At 37.5% G+C, this 26,948-nt stretch overlaps 1 long non-coding RNA gene across 1 annotated transcript; it reads right to left on the minus strand.

Annotated features, from left to right (window-relative positions):
• Nucleotides 1-421: 421 nt before the first annotated feature.
• On the minus strand, nucleotides 422-26,895 carry LOC113980603. The gene is made up of 3 exons (XR_003538182.1): nucleotides 26,784-26,895; nucleotides 16,052-16,121; nucleotides 422-1,752 (listed from the first exon to the last, which is right to left on the minus strand). It is a non-coding gene; the product is annotated as an uncharacterized LOC113980603 (long non-coding RNA).
• Between the last annotated feature and the right edge of the window lie 53 nt (nucleotides 26,896-26,948).

Raw genomic sequence — 26,948 nt, forward strand, 5'->3', positions numbered from 1 at the left:
AGTTTGCAGAAGTCCAGGACTGGTAGTGAAAGTGGATTTAATAGTCTAATATCAAAGAGCCCATGGAGAAAAGCCACCCTGCAATTTTGTCAGGGAAAGTAAACAACAGATCCCCATTTTCACTGCTGCCGTCGTAAAAGGCCATTTTTAAAATTCTACAAATACTTTGCTCTGAATAGCATCCCTGAAATTTAACTGAAGCCTGGACTCCCAAGTGAAAGAATGAATTAGAAAGAAATAAATGAGGATTTTTTTCTTTTGCACTAGCACTTGACAGTCCCACTTTTACAAGTAGGTAAGAATTCTAAGCACCTGATTATTGACAGAAGACACAAATACTTCCTTTAAAGAAATCCTGTGCAGTACATAGATAAAGTTTCCACAACACAGTGACTCTGAGACCCAAATAAATTGCCCATATGTGTTCTCTACAAGTTATGCAAACAATTTCTAGGAGCCAATATTCATGACAGGATAGTCTAGAGCTGTTTCAGATTGTTTTAAAACAGAAAGCAGTACATGACTTAGTAGGCAGACTGTAATACCAAGGCACAGCTATCCTTAAATTTGAAGTGTTATCTTCCTTTTTGATGTAAAACTCCTTCACCACAGTGAAAAGCAAACAAAATATTGTTTCCCTGCTTCATTACTTTAGTAAGAAGGATTGACGACATGCTTAGCTGGCAGGAAAAAATAATTTATTTCACTGTCACCTTATTTGTTCACCTGCTGCAAGGTAAATAGAAGCTAAGTCACTTTTTATTTATTCAGCTTCTGTAAGACACCTATACTGAAATAGCTGGCATTATCTATTATATACAACCACTCTACTATACTGATCACAAAAAAATAAAAATAGTGCAAGACTCTATATAGCCAACTTCACTCTTAATAGTTATTATTTGGTGAAAACAACACACCACCTTTTAGATTTTTAAACACAATGCCTTATTTTTTTTTTCACTCATCACTTTTCCAATTTAAAATGTGTTTTGAAAATAAGAGTCATTTAACTGAATTCGTGTTCAAAATGTACTAGGAAAGTAGTACATGTAGGAGTTTTCAGTGTCTGGGTTTTATCTGTTATCACAGATCTATTAGTAGTAAGTAGTATAATTTCTTTGTCATACCAGTACAAAAAAAATTAACTGACAAATATATTTGAAAATGCAGTTAAGAGCCAATTCCCATGTTAATTTCTCAGAGAAATTTCCCACTAGGGTGTGGCTGAAAGCAGAGAAAGTGAGTTGGGATTGTACAGAGATTACTATGCATTAGCGTAAAGTATATCTTTTCCTGTGAAGTGAAGAATGGTATAAGCTCCACACTCAAAATGAGAGTATAAATTTGACTCAACAAATCAGCCTGCTTGCAGAAGCTTGCTCCACTCTCTCATTTCGTAGCACAAATAAAATGCTTTTTTACCCTGCCTCTGCAAATAGAGTCAAACATTCTAAATAAAGTAAAATTTTATATCACGGGGACAAGCAAAGAATTTACGTTTCAGGAGACTGCTTGACAGAGAAATGAGATGCAGGGTGAGAAGGTATTCTGGCAAACTCATATAAGGCCACAGAAGTGAACGTAGTGAGGGTTTGTCTTCGTTTTTTACTGTTTCATGCTGGCTTCAGCCCATGCAGCACTGAGCTCTTCGTTGTCACTGGTGGATCAGCAATTGGCTCCAACATTCAGCTGTCCACAGCATGGGCAGACCTGCCGCAGCTGGCTTAGTGGGTGTGCTTTTCCAGAAGTCTGTAAGAAGAATTGAATTCATGCTCTTGTTAGCTGTAAAAAGAAGTTGTCACTGTCTCCACAGATTACAAACACAGGCAACATTCCTCTCTCTGCCATGCGAATTCTGGTACCTACCGTTACTTTGCTTACAGTAAATAAAAAGGTTGCTTACTGTTGCAGTGTTTACCTATTGAAATATTACTCTTTCAAGAGTACATTAATATCTTTCAAATGTCCTTTTTGGTACTTTCAAATTTGTCAGAACTCTGATTTTGGAAATATTCAAAAGTTTTCTGAGAACATGAACATCATCTCCTCCCCTTGAGTTCCCAGGTTGCTATGCTAGAACAGGTCTCAGTCTCTATCTTCCAAATGGTCATTTACATGTGTTAAAAGACAGGAGCACATTCGGTGGGGGAAACTGAAACTACCAGCAAGAGGGAGGGCATTCACCTAAATGGAAAATCCAGGTTCAAGCCTTTTATGTAAAACAGACAGAAGAACAAACTGACCTCTATTCTCTCTTGGTTCACATACATCCACTGGCTGGTTGGGTATGCTGAGTTTTATTCAGGTTTAACCAGAAAATCATTCTTGAAACTGCAGTTTTGCTGAAATTGGTATATTTCTGGGAAAAGAAAAAAGCCTTCTCATTTCAGCTAGCCAACTGAGAGATTCTGACACAGTTCGCATGGCAAAAAGCTATTTTTAAATTTTTATTATGTTTCAGTAGTGTTATATTTATGTACAGTACATTACATTCTGTGTTTACTTCATCTCAGAAGATATAACAGCAATATATGGAACAGCTACATACAGTGGGAAAATTTTATGTATAATTTGATATATTAACCTGCTATTGTTCTAAGTTCATGGAACACCAATGGAAAAATATAAAATATTATAACACTTGATCTTTGATGACATTATTATGCTAATAGATCACATTTTTTGTCTTCTGAAGAGATTTTTCCTTTCCACTGTAAAAAATCACCACCTCCCATTATTTTTTCGAGACTGTTCCGTATTCTGCCAATAGCAGATACTTCACTTACACACAATCCTGGGACCAAAAATGCAAGATATGTTCTGAGGCAGACTTGATATCATACCAGATCATACATAGATGCACACTCTGAAGAAACACCAGTATCCCCAACTTTTACCTGCTACATTCGAAGGTTGGTCTTGTTCTATTTTGCATCACTGGACCAGCAGCCATGACCTGGGTCTCTGCTTTCAAGCTAAACCAAAAATGTAGAGAGTTGTCTCCAATGTTTCTGTTGGACAAGTATATAAGCTCACTTTCAATATATTTTAAGACACATTGGATTTTAATAGACCACAGTTTTGGACTTGCTGTGGTCTTTGGGGCTAATAACAGAGGACAAAAATAGACAAACTAAAGACCTAGCCCAAAATATTCTGGCAGGAGGTCCTTGCAAAAGACACCAAGGACTTCAAGTGAGAATTTGATGTTTTCCTCACACCTATAATGTCTTTTCTTATCAGCAGCTGAAGATCTGGCTAGCAGTCTCCAGAGCAGTTCTCTTGGAAAACATTTACAAAAGCCGCCAATGAGCTAATAAAAGCTGAGAAGTAATATCCTGGCACCCACATTTTATCTCAGGACTGCAGCAGGTGGAAGTCACTGTTGCGCCATAATTTTCTCTATTTTCTGGAGAGGGCTTCTCCAGCAATCTGGGCAGAATTCAAATTTAGCATCAGTAGTTCTGAGTTGAAATTCATTTTTCTCCATTGACTGCATTCTGCTATTATCAAGTAATTTCCTATAGACCCAACAACACATCTTGCAGTAATGTGCATTCTAAACCACTTCAGGCATCTTATTTGTCCACATTTTCCTCATCTCCAGCATCTGGTTGGCCTGCAAGAGAAAGCCTGGGCAAAGAACTACCAAGTCCTTTAAAATGTTTCCTAAATTTGAATTATTTTAACATAAACTGCAACTTTTTTCATTTTTCTGCCTTTTGTTTGTTTTCATGCTTCTTCCAGCCTCTTTTTGCATACTTAAGCTGGTTTTTATCACCTGATTTGAAGGTGTTTAGAGATGCCAAAACCCTGCATAAAAGGGTTATGTAACCATGGCTGATTCTTTACAGCTTGGTGAAGTAAAGCATTAATACTTCTCACTTGTGAGATTCTGTTTTTCCATTCCACCACTTCAGTGGACAAACTTTCTTGCTGTGACACACTTGATAGATGTTGAAAGAGATTAGATGAACTGAGGGCAGTTAGGGTGACCAGAAACAACTGCCAAGCGCACGTGGGCATATCAAAAGAAGGACTGTGCCATACTTGCACTATAACCTATAACTTGCTATAACCTACTTGTACACTTCATGGGTTATTTTCAGAGACAAGGGGAAGTGTGTCCCAGTATAGAAATTCTTAAAGACTATATTTAATAACCAGAAATTTCTTTTCTATACTTTGAAATTAACCAGCAAACTTTCTGTCTTACTAATTAGGCCAACATTCTTTTAAAGGGTATCAGTTTGCTTCACTTTCAAACTTACTTATGGAGAATTACCTAGTGCAACTACTCCAGTATATCTAGGTCCCTGTTCCCTATAGTTTCTTTCAAGTTATTTTGATAAACGGACATACTGACATTTCCTAACCACAGAACATGATTTTAGAGACCATCTTTGAGATACAAGACTAAGAGTTTTCACATATGCTACAGTTCAAGAGAAAAACACTGCATGCAATTCATCTATCCTTTGGAGAACACAACCTATTGGAACTCTGGGCTACAAAAACATAATGTTATAAGGAAAAACAAGTAAGTAGCCCACCTTATACCTGCCTCACTCTGGCAAAACACACCCTTTTAACAAGAACAAAAAAATCACAGACAACAGCCAGTGATAGTGATTTCCATGTATTCCTTCTCTTTCCTCTAAATATCAAGACATTTTAAAAACTGTATTGCTGCTTTCTTCTAGGTACTGTAGTCCTAAGGGAAACTTTAATAATATAGTTGAAAAAGTAAATAAATAAATAGAAAGGTGCAATGTACCCTCCACCATCATACACTCATTTTTATGCCTTTCCTCCCTCTTCAGGTCAATCTTTCATTAGACTGACTAAATTTTTTTAAGTCCATATTTTACCCAGATGTCTTTAAAGCTTCTTCTATCCTCTCCCCAAAAATTAGGTTTGTCACTAAAATATTTGTCATAGGTCTATATTTTTAAAATCTACCAGCTTGCCTCATTTATCATAGTAATTTTACCACCCCTGCTGATCATCCACTTTAACTGGTCTGAAAAAGAACTGCTGTAATGAAATATGTGAACATAGTGACTAAGAACGAGGCTTTATGATATGGCATAGTCACTAATTTTCTAGCAAAAATGGCATTGGAGGGTATCTTGTCTCTTTCCCATTTCATTTGAGATAACTGTGATGGTTTTGATAACACAGGACCTTAGGTTCCTTAAATGGATGCTGGTCCATTACATTTGGAAACACTGCCTAAATAGGGTATGAAATCACATATTCATTTTTTACAGAGACAGTAATGGGGAGCAAACAATGACAGCTGAACTTAACACTACTCAACATTTAAATTTAGCCGGGAAATTTCCACCCTAAATTGAAAAAATACCTTCTTAAAGATAAACTCTGAAATAGGTTGAAGATGCATATTATACATTATTTTACAGTATTTTATTATTAACCTTGTCTGACATCTAGTAAACACTTCAAAACAGCTCTTTTGGTCTCTACTTCATTGATTTTAATGAAAAAAAAAGGCCTATTCTATAAAGTACATATAGAAGGCCATATACCACAATGCAAGTAATTTGGCATACATCCATAAGTCTTGAAAGGAGAGGCACTTAGAAGTGTGAATGTGAATTGCTTTGCAATCTGCAGTGTGGTAATATAGCTGTCAACCATATTTCAAGTTGTGCAGGACTATGGATAGAAAGCATCTCTGAAAGACATGCTTTCTAAATAGCAGAGACTGAATGACTGACATTCAAATACCTTTTTTTTCTATTGGGGTCTAAAATGTCCTATGAAGAAATGAAGTAAAGAAGACTACCTTTCTTAGAACATAGGGAATTTACCTAAAATGTGGTTGAAAACTGAAAAATCCCACTACAGAGTGTGCATGCAATATTAAAGAGAGAAAGAGAAGATCAACGTACTTGCATACAGCCAGAAGTGTGAAAGTTGGAGGTTTTGGCATGGAGGGTCTGTGACTCTCTATAAGGTTTCAATTCCTCCTGAGTTTGCACCCTTGAGTTTTACTTTGGGTTATGGGGTGAAAAAAATAATACTCAAAACAAGACCCATCAAGCTACCAAGATGCTCTTTTCTTCAAGATGAAATAATTAAAACCCACTAAGTCTTGGCAGCATTTCTACCTGAAATTATCTATTTTTTAATATTTTCTGGCTATTTAGCTTCACTGGAAAGTTTACAAATTTAGGCACATCTCATCTGAGTTCTAGTTTTGTACCAGCTCATGAAGACATGAAAGTTTCTACTTGCTTCTGCTTTCATTATGAAAGTTTCCTCACCATTTATATATGGCCATCTAAATCAGAGATTAGTGGCTGAATTAATGCATTACAGTAATCTGTAATGTGTTAATTCATCTGTAATTCATCCAAAAAAAGGATGAATTTGACTTCTGTAGCACAATAACATGACTTATGTTCTTGCCCGATTGGTTATCTCACTTTCAACTACTCTTTGATGTCCTACGTGTTCTGAGAAAGCCACCAGATTTCCCTATGGTGCAGTTTCTTCCTATTCTGTAATATCAGGATAGCATTTACTTAGCTTTGTAAAGGTGCTTACAGAATTTAGGATGAATGATTAAAAACCAATTATTAATGTTATGTTCTAACAACTGTATGAGCCATATAAGGGAAAAAGGTATGGCATTCACAGAATAGGCATTTTAAAATGAAACGGGTTTTAGGCATTCAGATTCTGGGGTGAGGGCAGGGTTTGAGTTATATACCCAGTAATATTGCATTGAATACAATATTGCTGCTTAGATAGAATTAATCTTTCAAAAAGCTCTTCACCTCTAGAATAAGACTCAGACTTTAATAACCAGTTCAAATTGGTTCAATTCGGGATGTAATTCAAATAACTTTTCGCAATAAATTATTAAGAAAATATCCCTGCATGTTTGGTGTCCTGTAGCTTCTACTACACACTCAGCACGTTTTACTTTAATATCTCCCTGCTTTGCAGAAGTCAATTATAATTACCAAAAAAAAAAAAAAGATTCAAATTGCTAAGAAGGAAACCAAAGCATTTGATAACAGATAAAACCAGGGTCAGTATCTGATTCACTGGCACTTTCCCAGGCATGAGACATGTTTTCCCCTGGGGTCATCAGGTCCAGGCAAGCTGCATTCTTTCTGCCAGGCACTTTGTAATGTGCAATGAACAGTGTCATTTATTTTCATTTCCTCATACTTAATTGCATGCTTCTTGCTTCCAGTATTAAGTCAGAAGGCAGGTGGTAGAAGCAGTAAACTAAACTACTACTAGCTGTCGGAGTTACAGACCATGCTACTCTCCTTTTGAAACAACCCAATTGTTTACAATTCAGCAGAAACTGCTGAACTGGAAAAACACTTGCTTCCATTGCACATTCAATAGAGATTTTTTTCTTTTATTCTGAAAAAAAGAAAGCCAAAAAATGCTTACCACACAGAGGATACTTAAATTTATCAACATTTTCTCACAGTAATAGGAAGCAATATATGAAGTTACTGTCTTTGTAAATGTACCAAAAATATTTTTAAGGTGTAGTGGAATGGCTGCTTTAGCCAAGTAACACGTGACTAATGATACTTCTGGAATTATTGAACTCAGTAGTAAACTAGTTAAAACTTAAAGATCATGACTGAATACAGAAATAAGACATTTATTAAGTATGCAAAATTTACAGTTATCATATTTGGAATTAAATTATTTCACTCATTGCAGAAGTTAGCATTTATTTAATTTCCTCTATTATAATGAACAAAATAAAGTTTTATCAAAGACCTCCCAGGATTTCTACAAGTATTTGCTTATTTGCATAATAATACAAGTGTTAGTAACATACCTAGGAAAAAATCACTTTATCAAAACACACTCTCCATTTTAGTTCATAAGTGTTCCATGTACTTGTTCTCATATGTTAATAACTCTATACAATTTACTGTTTAACATGAACATACTGCTGTTTGCTTGCTGTAATACCCTACTAAAAGACTAGTCATGCTGCTATTACACGATAAATAGCATATTTCAGCTGCAAGAAAGACAAATACACGCAAGTTCAGGCTGAATCCTGCAAATTACTCTACATGGAAACCTTTACACCTTGGCACTACACCCTCTTGAAGTCAGTGGAGCTCAGAGCAAAGGAAGGATCACTTCGTTTGAACAATAAAATGGAATTGTAGAGCTCCATACTAGGAGAAATGAGACATCCCATTTAGAAATAGCAGTAACATAACAGCAGGTAGACTTCATTAAACAAAAATCCAGTCCTAATCTCTGGTGTCTGAAAAAATGAATATAAGCAGCTGGGCAAAAATTAAGTTAAATTTTTAACTTTTCCCACTACCAGCAATTCTTTGCTGAATTTATGTTCATAAATAATTTTTTTCTTCATAAAATCCTATGGTGCATCCCGACTATCTTAAATAAGAAGATGATCCAATTACTAAGAAGTGAGAAGGCAAAGATTAATTTTGGAAAGCTACTGAACTGTCTAAAGCATCAAATTTTGATTTTCTCGTATGACTTAGCTTTTAATATATTTTATTTTATTTGTTTTCAGTGAAAGTCAGGATGGCAGACCTTGTTTACAAAGGTACTCAGGAACCTCATTAGATTTCAAAACATTCATAGTGTCCCATGAAAATCAGTGGGAGTTAAACACCTTCTGGAAATCCCAATCAGTATTTTTTCCTCTATTCTTTAGCACTAAAATATCTTAGGAAATATGATCTTTAAGGACAGTGTTCCAATCTCAGTAAAATGCCTATTTCCTAAGTGACAAGCTAATTTGTTCTTCCTTCCAATCAATGGTGAAGGACCAAGAAAACCAGAAGGTGGGGTGAACAATTTGGAGTTGACCATCATTTTTTCCAATAGGAAAAATTTAGACTGACCCCTTTTGTGCCCCTTACCTAGGCACCTGACATGCATCAGACCTTACAGACTAAAATAAGGTTCTTTTGGATGTATTTTCAAAAAATTTAAGGCCATCACTCTGCCCAATGGTTTTTGTTCCAAATCCCAACCTTTCTCTTGTGATCTGTTTTTTTTAAGGCAGATTAAAGAAAAATCCAGTACAAAAAAAAAGAGAATCCCAACTGAATATAAGTAAAGCTTTTAAATTCTGAAGAAGAAAGGGTTTAAGATGTGCCTCTGCCCTCAGGATTCCCTAGTGCTGAGTTCTTGGTAACAGTACTTTTGAATCATTTTGCTTTACCACAGTCCACCCACATACTGAAAAATGAGCATAATGAGCAATTTCAGTCTTTCCCCACTCCAGTAATGTACTGTATAATCACTTTTTAACATAATAAAATTTCTTTTTGGGGGTGGGGAGGGGAGAGCCTACCACTTAATAGAATTTCTGGCACCAAACTTAGATGGAAAATTTCTTAAAAAGTTTCTTAACAATTTCTTAACAAGATGCAAAATTTCTCAACAACTCTTGGGGAGAGCTAGGAATGGCACATGGAAAGTCAGTGCACTTAGGAGAGACTGGAAATATGAAAGGGAAGGGACTTTTTGAAGTCCATAAATCTATACAATTACGATATGTTAGCATACATAGAGGAAGACACCTCTTTCCACCCAAGAGTCATAACATACATTCTTATAAGCACTTTTTTCATGAATTAAGGGGAGTGAGTCTTTCCTCACACACTTTTTCCTCCCAAAGACAGCCCAATGCAGAAGTATTTTCCAGCTCTTCTCCTGCCAAAAATTTCCATTAGGAGAGATACAGAAAGCCAGATGGTAGCAAGGTGAGCAAGGCGGATTACATCCTGCAGCAGGGAAGACCCAGGATTCATCACTTGATTAAAAACACAGTAAATTTTTCAAAATTAAATACCTAATTAAGCCCAAAAGACAACTAAGTTTCCCTTTCCATAAGAGAAGCCCCTAGCTACCAAGCCCTTAGCAGTCCCTTATCCCTGGACACCCAGGAAACCATTAGTTGGGAATCTTTTTGACGTGGGAGTGCGGGAGGGCAAAATTTCCACACATATACTTAACAGACCACTAACAGCTACCAGGCTAGGTTATACAGGTTAGTTGAGGAAAAGAATGCTTACTTTTTGAATGCCAGTAGTGCTTGAATATGACATAAAAGACCATGCTGCTCTGCATGGTTAATGCATGGTTAAGACTGCATTTCTCCTGGCAACATCCAAAAAAAAGACGTCTCTGTACTGCAGACACTGATAACTCAGGATGCAAATGGTCTTGGCCTTATCCTGTAGCTGATCTGGGGTATTTTGAAATTAGGCAAAATAAGTACTCACAGTACTCAAGCAAAAAGGTCCATAGAGTCCAGCCTGATAAGTTTTTGGTAAATAAAGGCCTTTCCCAAAGGACTGCACTGTTCATATTATTAAAGTCAATCAAAAGTGTTGATTTTTGCAGACTCAAAACCAATATCCTCACTGGAAAAATCATACCATTTAAAAAAAATTATAAGCCCCCACAGATATCTTTATTGGACTTCAGCTGAGGAGACTGCTGAATGTGACTACATTACAGTGCTAGCAAAGACAGGCTGGCCTGCCTGCAACACAAATTGCTTCAGGCTAATAAAACAAACCCCTCTACACTGCAAAATCCACCTCCTTATACCTTTGTGAACCCACTCCATGTTTTTTTGACTGTCATTGTGATATTGCATTTGGAAGCATCCAGAAGCATTTGAGGGAGGGCTAGAACTAAAAGTAACTCAAACTTTAAAAGAGACATCTAACACTTATACACAGAAATGCCTTTTATGTTGCCATTTGAAGTACATTTGATGCATAATCTTGCAGATCACTCATTCATAGGTCATGTCTATATACCTATAAATTCTCAAACTGTAGTGGTTTTTTTTCATCTCTCCAAATGATACCCCAAAAAATACCACTTACCCTTTGACACGATAAGTGACTCTGTGCAGATTTTATTGCCGAGATGCAAAACTCTGGAGAGTCAGGCACATGTAACCTAATAAGTCTTTTAGCTGGTGCAACATCATTTAGGGTAGAGATATTTTACAAATAATACTATCAGGACTGCCTTTTCTCTTTCTCTTCCCTAAATTGTCTCCATAGACATAGATGTGCATGAATACACTGACATACACTATGCAAATTACTATCCTGGATATGATCATTCCTGCTTAGACAGACCATTGCTTTTTGTTGAATTTTGATGAGTACACATTGATGAGTACATGTTGAAAATGAAGAGAAAAATATTTGTTAACTATGTCAGTCCCTGTACTCCATTTTAATTTCATTTTACAAAGGCATTTGAAAGCAGTGGAGAAACTAGCATGAACTTTTAGTTTTATTTCAGTTTTCTCATGTCCAAATTATAAAAGGCTGATCCCAATTCTTTGGGTAGAGCAATTTAATTTAGCTCCAAAGATGTATTTATTTTTTTCTACTTTTTGCTATACAGATGCCCACAGCTGAAATTGCTCACAGAATTACTGCATTCCAAATGCTTGCACAAATATGCATTTGAGGAATAGTTTCCTTTTATTTAAAGTTATCTGAAAGGAAAAATATTGGCAAAATACACCATTCTTGATAGAGTTTTCAGTAAAAGTAAAACAGAATTTTAAAAAAATATATTCTAGGTGCCTATTCCATTCAGCCCCAATTTGAGTAACCCTAGTGTAATTCTGATGTTTAATTTTGCTATAATTTATTCTCAGGGTCTTCCCCTGCCTCCTATGGAAGCTTACAAGACTACCATGCAGTTTCATAAGAGGGGTGGATATAGTAAGTTATCCTTAATTTTCTTACTCTTGCCCCTAGTAAATGGCCTGTAAATTAGATAAAGTAACTAGTTTTGCCATACTGTGATGTAGGACACTTTTCAAGCCATTCACCCATTAGAAAAGAGTATGACTTCCTTGAGCTGCATTATCAGAGCCATATGCTTTATAATCTGCAAAATAGCATGTTTATTCTGTTTGGGGTACTTAATTCTTAAATTTGTTCATTCATTCACTTCTAACAGAAAAAAATAGGGTATTGCCTTCTCAGCCAGGTGCAACAATTAAAAATAATTACACTGTAGCAAAGGCACACAAAATTCTCAGACCTTGAAGCACCTTCCAAAAAGTTATCATGAAGTTGTCAATTTTCTTTTTTCTTTATCTCCCCTAAAACCTATTTTCAGAATTGCAAGTTCATTTGCTAGCAACATATGGCTGCTGAATGGAAGCTACAACTTACTCTTTATCAATACCTTTGCAGCTGAATTATACTGAGGAAAACTGTACTTATTAAAACATATACATTAAACAAAATTTGGATGAAGTATTTTACTGTAGTCTTTAAAGTTACATAACTACAAAAGATAATGTCAGTAAATGAAATATATACTTGGCTAATTAATACACCCAATTAAAAAAAGGCACATAATTCTCTTTTCATTCCCATTTAGGCCCCTATTCAAAAAAGCACTTAAGAATATTCTGCTCTTTAATGCCTACAGTACTCCTTTAGGCATATGACCAACAAAGTGTTTAAGGATGCACTTAGGCATGTGTTTAAGTAGTCTGCTAAAACCAGATGTTAGTCTAGAAGAGCATGCAAGGGAAAGCACTCATCCCCCTTGGATTGAAGAATCTCTTAGAAATGCTTCTGACTCAAAAAGAAGCACAGTAAAATAGAGTACATGTTCATCCCAACTGAAAGGAAAAGCAGGATATGCTCTCAGAGGCTGACAAAACCCTGCTCTGTCACCAAGTCCAAAGCAGTAAGACAAAAGTAAGGAGGTAAACAGAAATTCACAGCACTTGCTGCACAACCCTCTTCAGAGTTACTTGAAATCAGTGGTTCAAATTTGCTTTTTAAGCAAAAAGCACAGGAAAGGCTGTCATTACACTAGCTGGTATCACATCTAACCTCTACATAATTAAAGCCTTTTTTCATATTCACTTTGTTACTTAGAAGACACTGCTTAGTAAACTCATGATGTAGCTTAGACTGTTTGTTCATAGTTTTGCTTTTTTCACTACCACAAAACCATAGCAACCTAAACACCAAATATTTATTTTCTTTCTCAAACACTGCAAGTTATTTTATGAAAAATTTTATGCAAATTGGGCAATACATTGACTCATTCTGTTTGTCTCTCTTGTATGTATCTCTAAGGCATCTATTACCATGGTGTCTAAATGCTGTTGTATCTCAGTATTTGCCAGCTTTGTTGTAACATAAGTGGTATCATCATTTTTGTCCACTTTTATATAGTCTTTTTATACAAACTCTAAGGAGATATTTAGCTACGACAGAACAGTCGTGGATTAAATGCAAAGAAATATTTTTTATACTAATATACACAAATCAGTGGTAAAATAAAAGTCCTTACTGTTTTCTTCAGTCTTCATTTACTCTGAAAATACAGCCTCTACTAGTAGAAGGTGCTCTGTTGATGAAGGCTTCTCTGATTTCAAAAATCCTGGACTCTACTTTAAATCACTTGTATTCTACCTCCTAACCAGTTCTTATAACCACACTTGCCCACACAACACCACACCGTCCTAATAATTTTTGTAGTATTTAATTCAATTTACTTCCCTCTTTAGAACTCATTCAGATTGTATCACCCCCTAAAACATACTTTGACTATTTTAGATCCAGACCAGTGTCTTCCCACAAACAAGTCTTGCTACTGCGAGACCTGGGTTGTGTAAGCGAGCCTGAAGAGCTTCCACGCTGCTGCAAACCAGACGAGAGACAAGTAACAGTGACAATTGTAAAAATACACCTACTGCTGATGGTAAAAGTTAAGACCTTCTTTTTCCCTCCTCCTCCTTTAATAACAGTCAAATGGAGAGCACAGGAAACAGCAAGTAAACTTTATATCTGAAAAAGTTAATGTGGGCCAAAACATTGTGATGGTGTATTTGGCTCAACTTTAAATAGAATGGTTTTTCTTCCCAAATATTAAATGAAAAAAGTATAACGAGAAGGAAGTGAAATGGAAAATTGCTAAAGCTGAAGAACATCACACAGAAAGAAACAGCATTTTTCTAACAGCTCTGAGATGATATGAGAAAGAGAGAAAGGGTGTGGAGGAGGGGGAGAGGGAGGGAGAGGCAAGACAAGGAAACATGAAGCAGGCTGAAAACAGAATGTGAAATAATTGTTATGGAAAGACTAAAAAAAATTAGGAGAGAGGGTAAAATCAACAGAAGCATTTTCCTTTCAGTACTGTAAATATTCTATAGAGTAGATTTTCCACAAAAAGCTTAAATGTAACTGGACTGGTCATCATTTATAAAGCCAGATTTTTTGTAGTTCATCTTGCCATGAGCCAGACTGCTTCTACATTTTTAACCTATAGCATATTTTACTCTGTGGAATTTATCTTACTCCCTGCAATGCTACATCATAGTTAAAAATTAATTTTTAGCCGATGTTTTCATTTAAAACCTGTTTTTTAAACCATTGATAAGATAGGATTAGTATTGAAAGCTAAGTGCCTCCAAACACAAAAAGGGGGAAATGTCTCACTTTGCAGCTGTTAGTAAGGATGGCAACAAAGTTTGACAGCTGACAGTTGGGGAAGTGAAAGAGCTTGAAATATTACATGAATAAAGCATATTTTGTCTTTCTTAATGGAACATATATAGTAAAATACTCTCCTCTAAATGTAATATTCAGATCCTTCATTGATCAACATGACGCTTTACCACCAATGAAATGCACTGCATTTTTAGCACATCCAAACTCATACAAAACTGATGATTTATATATATACAGCACCTTACATCTTCAAAGTGTTTCTAAATAGCAACACCTTCATTCTCATCCTATTTCGCTAATGTAAAACCCAAGTCTCTTGACATCAGAAATATGTAAACCAAGAGAATTTAGAATTTTTAAAGTTCAAATGATATTAGAGAGATCTAAAATTTCCACTTATATGTGAGAAACATTGCCTAGATAAAAAACTAGGTCCCTGTGAATTTCCACTCTGTGGAGGTGGGCACAGGCATAAAACCTCTTTCTTTGCAGAAAATAAATGAACATCACCATTTCTTTTCAGGATTACAAAATTTTTTGTTGACTAAAGTGTTCACAATCTCTGCCTCCCAAGATATCAAATAATATCACTGATCAGAAATAAAGGAACCAGCCAAACCTGTCCAGTTCATAACTGACTCTTTTTTCTGTATTTTAGAAGTGAGTAGTTGTATCCCTGTATAGCCCAGGGCTATACATATAGCCATACAACTATGGCATTGTTTAAAAAACTTCCACATCATATAGGTTTATATGACTGCATACACTATATTTCAACATATTTTTGAAATTACTTAATTGGATGTACCTTCTTGCAGCTGGCCTACTGAAATTCAGGATTGCTAGCAGGGCCAGTTGCTATGAGAGTTCAACCATTTTGTAAAAATGACTGGTAACACTGTGAGTGGTGCTAAATTCCTGGACAGATTAAATGAAGCTCATCCCTCTAGATATGAAACCGCTTCAAGCTGCTTTTTTAAAGCCACATAACAAGTCTTTACTCCTTATATTACTGTTCCATTTTTTATTCCCTGTCTTAACAGAATTTTCATTCTTCTAATTCTCATGGGAAATTGTGTTAAAATTCAAGAACCTGACCTTAGGTTGCATTGAATATTCCCATTGACTTCAGGCCATAAAAAAGGAAAACTGTGAAGAAGAGTTATACTCTGTCAGGAAGAATATGGCTCCAAATGCTGGAATCATCCTGACAGCTCTATTTCAGAAGTTAGCCAAGGAGAAAAAAGGGGCCAGGCATCTTGAAAATTACATACACATACCTCACACACATGTATACACACACAAAGCATGGAGAATAGAGGAGAGAACCTGGAAAGAAACCCTGCCAATTTATCAAGTGGCAGATGAATTATCCCCAAGAGTTTCATAGAAGCAGCAGCCACCCCATTTTAAGGTGAAATTTTATTTCAATCTCAGCTGCAGCATAATCTCAGATCCATCTGTTTCCCCCATTCCCCCTCCCTTCCCCTCACAGTCCCCCTGCTCCCTTCCCAACTCACATGCCGAATAACTCAGAGGCATCACTTCATCTCCAGTACCATAGGTTTCATGGGCCCATCTAGGTAGGAACTGCAGGAAGAGGGATGGGATCGATTACAAAAAAAAAAAAAAGAAAGTAACAAATTTATTTCTGCAAGTTTTCATTCCAATCAAAGCTTAGGAACTGCATGTACCTTTTTGATAATTTTTGGTGTGTTTAAGAGTATTTTGAACATTCTCCCCACCAAAGAATGTTTTAGGGAAAATTAGTGGATTTACACGGAAAAAAAATGGAAAACTGAATCTATGTCAGGTGTCTAGCTCTTACTATTGTTTCCACTCAATACCTACTCCTATTTATTTTTCCTATATGATGACTCTGCTTCAAGTTCTCTGGATATTATGCTACACAGAAAATAAGTCTTAAAAAAAAAAAAAATTGGAATTTTCCAGTGTTTGCTCTTCCTCAATTCCAGAAGCACATTTCACCTCTGAGTTTAGCAGGCAGACTCCTAGGTGCAGTTTCATTATTGGCTTGAGCTAACCTAAGTATGAATTGTGCCAAGAGGCAGGCCCACTCTCTCCACTCTTCCTCCCCTCCTTGCCTCAGACCTAGGTAAATACTCTTCTCCTGTTTCATCATCAGTTCTCATGCTGCAACAGAGTCAGCCAGATCAAAAATACCAAAATGATCCACCTGAGATCTGAGCCACACACTAATTTTCAGATGGCTCCTGACACAGCTGATCGTGAAGCCAGGAGCAACCTCATTTTCCCTAGGGAGGCAGCAGAAAGATGCAGCAGAAAGATGCAGCTGAAGCAGGGAGGCAAGGAGAGCAGTACCACCATTTTCAGTAGCAGCAGCAGAGATTTAAATTTGCTGAAACTTACTGCAAAACCACACCTTCTTTATGCTACAAATGACAACTCCCAAATAAATCAAACTGTAAAAAAGAAAAAAACAGAACTCAACCCTTGATTTTGAGTGTTCAAAAAGACAAGAAAGCACAGAGGTTCTCCTGAACCAGAAACACCAGATTGCACAGAGGCACATTTGAGTATGTTTCCAAAGCAGAACTATTAATACTACCTGGATGCTGTGCCTGCACTAACTCTTGACTTAGAAGCAGTGCTAGTAATTATGGCAGTATATCCCTTAAGCTATGTGTGATAACGTGTGCACCACAATTTTCTTCCCATTAGGCTAAGGGAGAAATTATCTGGCCTTTCTGGGTGTGTACAGAGAGCACTCTGGGAAGTAGCTGGAAGATATACAGTAATACACATGGGCTGTAGGCCCAACTTTCAGCAGCAGTAATCCCACGAGAGTGACTGCATGAACACTGCTAGTTTATACCTTCTGATGTCCAGTCAACTGAAGTTTACTGTGCTCCAACGTTTGTGTTGGAATGTTAGGAAACTGAATCTACTAAAAATTCGAATAACAGCTGCAGCACTTTCAAGAGATGCCTTTATATCACTTAAGATAGGCAAAAGGCCAGGGAAGCATGGCAAACACAAGCAGACTGGTCCAGCCTCTGTTGTCTTAAATTGTGCCAGTGGGCTAGTTTGCATCTGGGATGGGAGGAAAGCAGTTCACTGCCCTTGTGCAATCCAACTCCCCAGGAACACCTGATGCAAAACTATGCAGAGAATCTGAAATACTGCAGGAAAAAACTTCCAGTTTTAATAGTTGACAACAGCAACTCTAAGTATTCCATTTATATTTCTGCTATGATACTTCAGAAGATCTTATCCTGGAACACTTGAGTCTAGTGACTAATTACATAAGCATTGTTCGTTTTGTGTCCTTATTACTCTAGGAGCGTGTTCACAAAGTTAGTCCTTTATCTGTGACGCACTTCTGAAAGAGAAAAACAAAAAGGCAGAGGAGCCTAGGGATTTGATTAGTTTCTTCCAAGATATTTAATTGCTATTACAGCCAGAAATATGCAAAATACTATAATAAAATTTTCTTTTTTGAGGGAGAAACTTGCATTTAATACTAGCACAAATTCCATGTGACAGCAAGTAAACTCAGGAGTTCAGAAAGCAGAAGATGGTACTGGTTATATGTAGTTAGTCTTATAAATTTGGGACACAGAATCAAACTTTAACATTCTACATGAAAAGCCAGAATCTTTCCGAAAGATCTTTTACAAATCAGCAAGACTGGAAACAATTTGATAGAAGGCTTACCATGCATGCTCTGTCAGCCATTTCACTAGAAACTCATTTTGGCTTTCTCTGAGGTAGAGATATACCACAGCTAAGAGATAGTTATTAAATCTTCTTTATACATTCGGTATGAAATATATTAAACTACAAAAATACTATATTCAAATAAGGTTAAGGATCTGACTTAAACCCACAAAGACATGGAATTTTAGAAATATTGTGTCTTCCTACCCTTTACTCTCCTCCTGAGTGTGGCTAGGCATTGTAGCAGAAATGAACTAATGCTCAGGTTCCTTAAATATCTTTCATTTTACCTTAAAGGTATTTTCTCCTTTAAGGTTCTTTCAGTTTGCATCCTCTCTGTGGGTTAAATTCCGCCCTGGACAGTCTGTTTGTTTCTTTGTTTTTGTTTCTTTTTTAATAATTTCATTTTTTAAATGCTTATAGAAACATAAAATTGGAAAAAAAATGAAGCAAAAGTATATAATTGTTAGTCTCGGCAACTGACTATTTTTACTTTTATTTTTTAACACATAACTTACAAATCCCATGTTCATGGGAGACAGGCAGGCAGATGAAATGACTCTCAGCAAGTGTAAGCACGTTTCAGCTCTCTCCCTGCCCCCCATGCAGTTTCACTTATACATATGTAAATACCATTACGTATTTCTCCAGTGAACTAAATCGGACCCTTGCAGTTGACACTGAACTAAGACTTTGTCCCACAAAATGCCTTGGGACCTTCTTCCATGATAGACTTTTCCCTCTCCTCCTGAATACAACAACAACAACCCGTGGAGGTCACAACTTTATTCAAAAGAAAGTAAGATGTTTTCAGATCATCCTTCCAGGGAGCTTCCAGCTTTAAAACCATCTCTTCCTGCCCTCTGGCACAGTAGTTTGGGCCTGCTGACTTCTTGGGCAAATTGCAAATTGTGTCTTCTCAATAAAACTTGAAAGCAGGGAAATTCTACTGCAAGGAGAGGAAAGGGTATCTTAGGAGGATGGGTATTTTTTTTCTACATTCTACAACTGTGAACAAGTGTGTTTCTTCTTATTCTCTTCTATTTTGAGTCATTTTTTGTTTTTATTTAATTATTGCCAGTGCATTGTGCAGCCAGTCAATTGTCTCCATGAAGCTCTTATAAATTTATATGGACTCAACAAATTGTTAGAAACTTAATCATTTTAAATATGGCTTGGGGTATATTCAACTCTGTTAGACTTACACATGCTACTGAAGAGTCTCTTTTTAAAGATGAACAATCAATATAGACTATTCATTCCCTTCAACTGGTATTCCTGTAAACTGCTAAAAAAACAGGACAATGGTCATTCCAACAAGAAAACAGTGTTGATTACTCTCTGGTAGCCAGAGTAGAAAGAGATGATTTGGAGAACATCCACAAACAGTAATCTTCGCAGTTTGACTGTGATATAAGTAAAACATACAAAATCCTCAAACAAATAATCCACAACAAAATAATATAAGGCTTTAAAATAAAACCACTGATGTAGATTTAGCTTAATATACCACAGAACAAGACACAGAATTTCATGGATTAAGGGAAATGAAGATATTCCTTAAACAGATAATATTTAACAATAGTAGACAATCTCCGCTAAAGAGCAAGAGAAACACGAAGTAGTAGCATTCATCCAGGAAAGGTATTTCTGCCTTATACAGCAACAAAGACAGACTTTCAAGAAAAGCTCATCCATGAGAAATGGTGATCTCCTACTGCTGCCAAGGTCAGTCAGACCTGTTGTGATTCTGTAAATGCTGACTCTATCACTTAGAGTTTTCCAAGGAATTCTTTACTTTTATTTTTATTGTGGAACAAAGCTACGACAAGAAACTATCAAACTAAAAAGCCCAGAAAAAGAAGACACAGTTTTTATCAGACTTGAGAGCGACAGCTGCATTGAGGGGAAAAAACCTTATAAGAAAGGGGATCTGAAGTTCCTGGAGATCCACCAGAAAAATGCTGAAGTCTCAGCAAAGAAGGAAATTTTGTTCTCAAGCCAGCAGTCCAACAGTTTATCACACTCCTTAAAAACTGATTGTGGATGACATGTGGATGACATATCTGTATCAGCCTATCAAGCGTGAATGCGACTGATTTGCTACAACATGAAGCTCTAACGGAAACTCCCAACACACTTTTACTATACCTCAGTCACAACCTTCTGCACTTGAAATGCCAACTGTGCCCCCTATGTGGTACGTTTCTGATGATAAACATTGCCCTTTAAGGAAGGAGAATGAATTCAATCAAGTCATTTTGCTTTTTACTTTCTCTAGTTAAAAAATAAAGTGAAAAGAAAAACATAAGCTATAATACCTTCTAGGCCTAAAAATAATCTTTTACTCTGTGAACTCTCTGCTATATATATATGTACTCAGAAAGAACAAGAGTTTGAATCTCTCTATATTAACATCTATAATTTTGAACTTGAAGTACTAATTAAAATCACCTAAAAGAAGGTACATAGGCCACTTTTTTACATATTGAGTTGGGAATCTCCTGTTGAAAGACCTACCTTGCTTGGAGATTTAATAAACATCCATCTCTTCATAGAGACCTTGTGAATATAAAGGACAATGAAAACTTCTCCCTAGAAAAAACATCTGAGACAGCAGAGCACAAAAAAGAGGTTTTAAAAGAGGAGATCTGCAAAAATCTCCTCGTGCCAGGAGAGCTCATGCAGGGGCAATTCAGCTCTATTTGGGAGTTTATTAAATAGGAGAATGATGACATCATTGTTCTGAACTGAAAACCAATTAATCACCTGCTTGACATCTGTCTTGAAGATGGGAATTCCCTTTTGAATGCTACATAAAAACTAGGGATACAGGCTAGTCCTGTCTCTGCTTGTGACCAGTCCTCTGTTCCATCTTTTCTTTCTCTTGACTATTCAGCAAACACGTTCATATATACATTTGTAAAACACTTGCAAATACAGATAGGTATTTTTAATGGTATCAACCATTTATACTGATTTGTTATCAAGACATCTGTATAAGACACAATGCCAGATAACATTTATACAATTTATACGAATACTCACTTTTTGGAGAAAAAACAAAATGTTTTTAGACATTTAGAAATATTTAAGTTTTTTGAACTGCAAAATAAATTGTTCTTCAAAAAAGTCTAAGTCTGTGAAATGCCAGTACAGTCCTACAGTATAATTCAGAAAAAAACAGCATGAAACCAAAAATTCCTGATCTCTTATACTTCTGGATGTTTCATGACTGGAAGAGTGGAAAATTGGCAACCTTAGCACTTGGGTATATCTTGCAACTGAGAACTAGCATACACCATACTGTGATGTATTTCTGAGCCTTCCCGCATACCATGTGGACAACCTATCTCATATAAAATCACTCAATAAGATAGGACATATAGGAAGAGGAAAAAAGGAACTTAATGTTTTTCTTTATTTTTCTGACCATGATAAATAATCTGATTCTAATGCTCAGCAAAATGTTTTCTTTTGAGACCGTCCTACATTTTGTATGTCTGTAAGGCCACATTAAATTTGGTAACTTCAACTGAATCAGCTGTCAGTGTCTTTGAAACATACGGGAACGGATCAAAGCTGCAAATATGTAAGGTGAATTTTCCATTTTCATATTTCTCTCATGGTTATTTAAGTTCTTGATTCTGTGAGATGTTTTGTGCTTAATTCCTAATGTGGGCAATGGCAGATGAGCGCGTAAGAACCTTTTCTGAGATGCAAAACACAGCTCAACTTCAGCCCATGTGTCTATTTCCCCTCTAGCTGTTAAATTGGCTGTGTATCATTTGTTTGGAATGAGAAGACACGGCCATGCTCAAGTTTCCTCTCTGCTTTGTACCAAAAGGGAAGCCAGGGGCTTTCTTTAACTTTAAAAGGGATCTTTAGTTCCTTATAGAGAACAATTTATTTTCATACAAGTGTGATAATTTGGGGCCCATCATTTTCAGCATGAATGAATTAAACAAGACAGGAGCAATGACTAAAATAGTAAAATAGCTGCCTCTTTCATTACATGTTTGGCAACACTTGGTTTGACACACTATTAGGTAGCCTTACACTGTTTAAATACTCTGAAATATATATCAACACTACTAAGCTTTGATACCATATTGAAAATCTTTTTTTCACATTGATTTATGCTCACTTATAAATGCACACACAGAATGTCGACACTTAAAACAGATCAGTTTCTAAAAGAATCTGAGTTCACTCTGATAAAAACACCAGATTAATTTGTTTAAAATATTCTATAATCTTAATATCATTATCATTTGCATCTTCCCAGATCCAAGTGTCATATCCAGTTTAAGAACATGAAACAGGACATCCATACAAAAGGGAGAGACCCTTCATCCTATTATTATTTAATTAACTACTATCTAGAAATTGATAAGCATTGACCTTTGTTCTGAAAGATAAACAGACCTGTGAGTTAGTAAGTAAATAAAAAATTTCAGCATGAGGGCTTTTCTCAGCAAAATCTCAGTGGTCCCCTTTTAGCTTATCTGTTCCTCTGGGCTACCGAAGTACAGCTCACAAAACAAAAAGCAAAATGATTTTCCAATCCAGCTGTTTTTAAAAATACATAGGAGAAAACTTTTCTTTAAAGAAGAGCCAGCCTCATGATGACATTCTTGTGGTGCCTAGCCTATGTATAATAAATAATAAGCCATCACCACAGTCTCACATTTCTTTCTTCCTAGGAAAATCAAGAAGTCTGCTCTTTATAATAGATGATCAGACATCTGGAGATACCAGATAAAACTGAGTATACATAACTCAGATTAAAACAAAAAGATGTTGGGCTAGATTATTTTTTAAACTAAGATACTTCTATTTCTCTTTGGCTGAGAACATGAGTTATGCCTGGTGATAGTCCCCCAACATACTAGTCAAACCAGCTGAGTCAGACACTAGGGCACTCAAGAAAATAACCTGTCATCTCAGACATACTTACTTGTTTCTTTTAATTCTAATTGTCCGACCACTGCACAGCATCAATGACAACATGCAAATGGCTGGACAGGTTCACACCAAGGGTCTGCTCTACCAGTACTCTCCCGCCAATGATGGCTCTAGGCGTGACAGCCCGAACTGAGGGCAAGCGTGAACAATACTTCCCCCCATTCCCTACCCCCATGTCTCTACCTCCAGCTATTTTCAGCCCAGTGGAGTTACTGATCCATTTATGGTTTGTCTATCTAATGACATCCTTAGGTTTCCAGTTGGCTATCTAGACTTCTTGCATCCACAGTGCTGTTTGGTAAGGAATGTCATAGGAGTTCTCTGTTGCCTGGAGAATATTCACACTACATAGTCCAATTCCAGCAGACAGCATTTAAAAGAATAACTTTTTTACTATTGGCAGATACAGATCATGTTCCTCAAACCATTTGTTCCTATTTATACAAGAAAAACAATGACACTGTTCTCATCTGCTGGTATAGGAACCTCTTTCAAGACTTTGGAGACATTCACTTGAATGTTGAATGGCTTTAAAAACTCAATGCCCTTCTGAACAAATGTTCTTTCCTTTTAAGCTTCTAAAAACTGATTCATTCTTTTAAATCTGTTGCAACTTTTTTTCTGGAAAATGCACTTCCATGAGCTACAGCGGCCAAGTTTGATATACCTTTGAATTATCCTGCAAAGGGGCTTACTTTCTCAGTCCACAGAGACAAAATCTACAATAGTATTAACATTTTTGGTTCTGGTATCCACAAATACCTTATTCTGAAACCCTACAGAAAATGTACCCTACAAAACAAAAGAATGTTTAACGGATTAAAATATATAGCTTTTTAATTTTTATAAACTGTACAGATAACTGCCACAAATCTCAGGTGTTTTTACCATCTCAATGATTAAATCATCTCTGTAAGTAGCAGCAAAAATTTTATAACCTCTCAGGGCCTGCATCATTAAGTACTGAAAATAACTTGAAGTGCTGTGCAAAGCAAATGGTACAGTTGTAAACTCCTACAGACTCTTAGGAACTTGAAGCCTTTCTTAAGGCAATAGTCAGTAATATTTCACATAAATAAAAAGCTAATTCTCCCCTTTTCATTATCAGATGTTCTAGTCATCTAGTCATTGCTGTGCCTGCATACACCAGGTTGCCTAGACCAACGCATCTAGAATTGGTACATCTCTACCACCTCTCGCCACAACAGGCTTAAAACTAATCCACTGTCCATGAATAACAAGTTTCTCAACAGCAGCTTTTCAATACGGAGCTTGCAATCTGTCTCCCATTCACTTTGTCAAATTATGGTCCACATATCAGCCATTTGCAGCAGTGATATATCTGTCAGGCGTCAAGTACATTTCTTGCAAAGGAAAGTCTTTTTTAGGATTTTTTAACTTTCAAAATGTCTAATCCTAAACATGCAAAATAATGAGTCAGTTGCCAAAAAATCATGATGGGTTTTTTTTTTTTGGTATGTTAATGTCTTTTCCTTTGCTTTCTGGAGCTTTTTCTAGGTCATGTTTTCAAGCTTTTTCTCCAACGCTATAAGGGTTTCAAACATTATTAAAAAGAAAGCAACTGAGATCCATTTGTAATTGCATGTTTAAGAAAAACATTTATTACCATCAGACTTAAACTGCGTTGAACTGACAACCAAGAATCTTCAGAGATGTTTTTGATCAAATAATCCTGAAATAGGAATATTGCTTCAAACCTGCTTTCTCTAGAGTTTTGTTTACATTACTTATGTATTTTTTCCAGATAATTAGACTTTACCAAAAGCAGGTTTGACATGGAAGAAAGTCATGATTTAACATTATCTTGAAAGACTCTTGACAATATCAAAATATGTGAGGTACAAATTATACATCTCAATATGCATACATATATATAGCCTTACACAAACAGTGATTTCTTCACCTGAAATTTGTGATTTTCTCTGCCGTAATACTGAGTCCCCTTGAAATCTTCACCATGGATTTATTTTTTTCAGTGACGAGAAGACAGCTTTGTGTGACAATGTGCATTACAAATCTCTTTAAAACTTCTTCAGATTTCACCTGTTTTGTGGTGGAAATGTTCGTGAGTATTGATAAATGTAACCATTCCTGTTAAACATTACCTCAGCTTATTTTTGTGGCACTCACTAATTTGTTTTTATTTAAAGAAGGAAAGGCATTCCTTTTTTTTCATAACACAATTCCTTTGCTGGGCATTATCTAAGATCAGTGCAGTGTCCTTCCTGTAGTCTATCTCTTCCATCCTTTCTGTCCTGATTAAAACTACCAGAGACTCAGCAGGAAACTCAGTGGGATTGCTCATGGTGTCTTGAAGTCACCCTTTCTTTCACTGTTAAACCTTGTTTTGCTCATCAATCCCTCTCCCGCATCCCATTGGATTCCCAACTTTGCTTTGTCAGCACCCTTGTTTGCAGTTAATTGAACTCCTCTTCATTTTCCCTGCCCCATTCTCTTCCTCTTCCTCCCCTCTTAGTTTACCCATCTCCTCAAGTTTCCCTCCTATGTCTTGTGTCAGTACTGCCCACAGTGCGGCCAGGCCTAAGCACCATGATCTAACGGGGCAGATGCCGGCTGACGAGATGTTTCACTGGTGCTTTATACTTTCCCCTGTTTCCTGGTTTCTGGGGCATACACATGGATCACCGCGTATTTCTGCCACCACAAACTGTGGGCAATGGCTTCCACTCTGCTGGGACTGGAGACTATGGACTCTGCTGGCAGCTCGACCCAGTCAACCTCAGAGGGCTGCCAGAGCAGCCTGACCCCATCTTTGCAACACGGCCGTGCACATGGGCCGGGGGTCTCACAGAGGCGCCTCAAGGGACCTGCCCGCGGCCACACTGGTAGCCTGAGGCGGTCCCAGTGAACCCCTCGCTCTCCCACCGCCACTTCCCCCCGGCCCTCCCGCCCGGCCCCAGCCCCGCCGCGGAGGAGATGCCATAGTAACGGGACGGGGCCGGGCGGCGCCGGGAGCCGGGCGGGGAAGGCGGGCGGGAAAGGGCGGGGACGGCGGCGGGATGGCGGGCGCGGCAGCGCCCCCTCTCCGCGACTCCCAGCCCCGTCCCCGGCGGCCGCAAATGGCTCTTCCTTTGCCGGCCCCTTTGTGTGAGGCACACTCGGAGCAGCAGCTCCGCAGCGGAGCGCGGTGCGTCCCCTGCCGCCGCCCGCCGAGTCGGGCCGAGCCGAGCCGAGAGAGCCGGGCGGCTCGGGGCGGCCATTCCTGCGCCTTGTCGCTCCTCTCACTCCCGGGGTGCGCGGGGGCCCGGCTGCTGTCGCCGCCTCCCCCTTTATCCCCCCCCCTCCCCCAAGGGCCCACTCCTCACTGTGGAGGGCAACCAAAACACACGGCCACCAAAACCCACCAAATAAAAAATAACAACAATCACAACAACAATAATAAAAAAAATAGAAAGAACGGGAAAAGAACAGAGGGAGCAAGCGAGAGGGAGGGAGGGAGGGAGAAGCGAACCAACTCTGAGACTCCCATAAAGAGCGGCACGCACGGAGCGAGCGCCCCGGTGCCGATGCGTGGGGGAAACAATAAGTACTCGAAGTTACCTGCCCTGCCGTAGAAGAAGGAGGGTTCGTGGGTTCTCTCGCAGACATCTGCAGACCGGTGCTTTTTTGGAAGAGATTTTTTTTTTCCTCTCCTCTCTCTCTCTTTACAAACCACAAACGGATGTGAGGCAGGGAAGGTGTTTGACTACTGAAGTCAGGCACCTC

The sequence above is a fragment of the Neopelma chrysocephalum genome, unplaced genomic scaffold (assembly GCF_003984885.1).
Source record: "Neopelma chrysocephalum unplaced genomic scaffold, ASM398488v2 Primary Assembly neopelma1_22, whole genome shotgun sequence".
Taxonomy (NCBI): domain Eukaryota; kingdom Metazoa; phylum Chordata; class Aves; order Passeriformes; family Pipridae; genus Neopelma; species Neopelma chrysocephalum.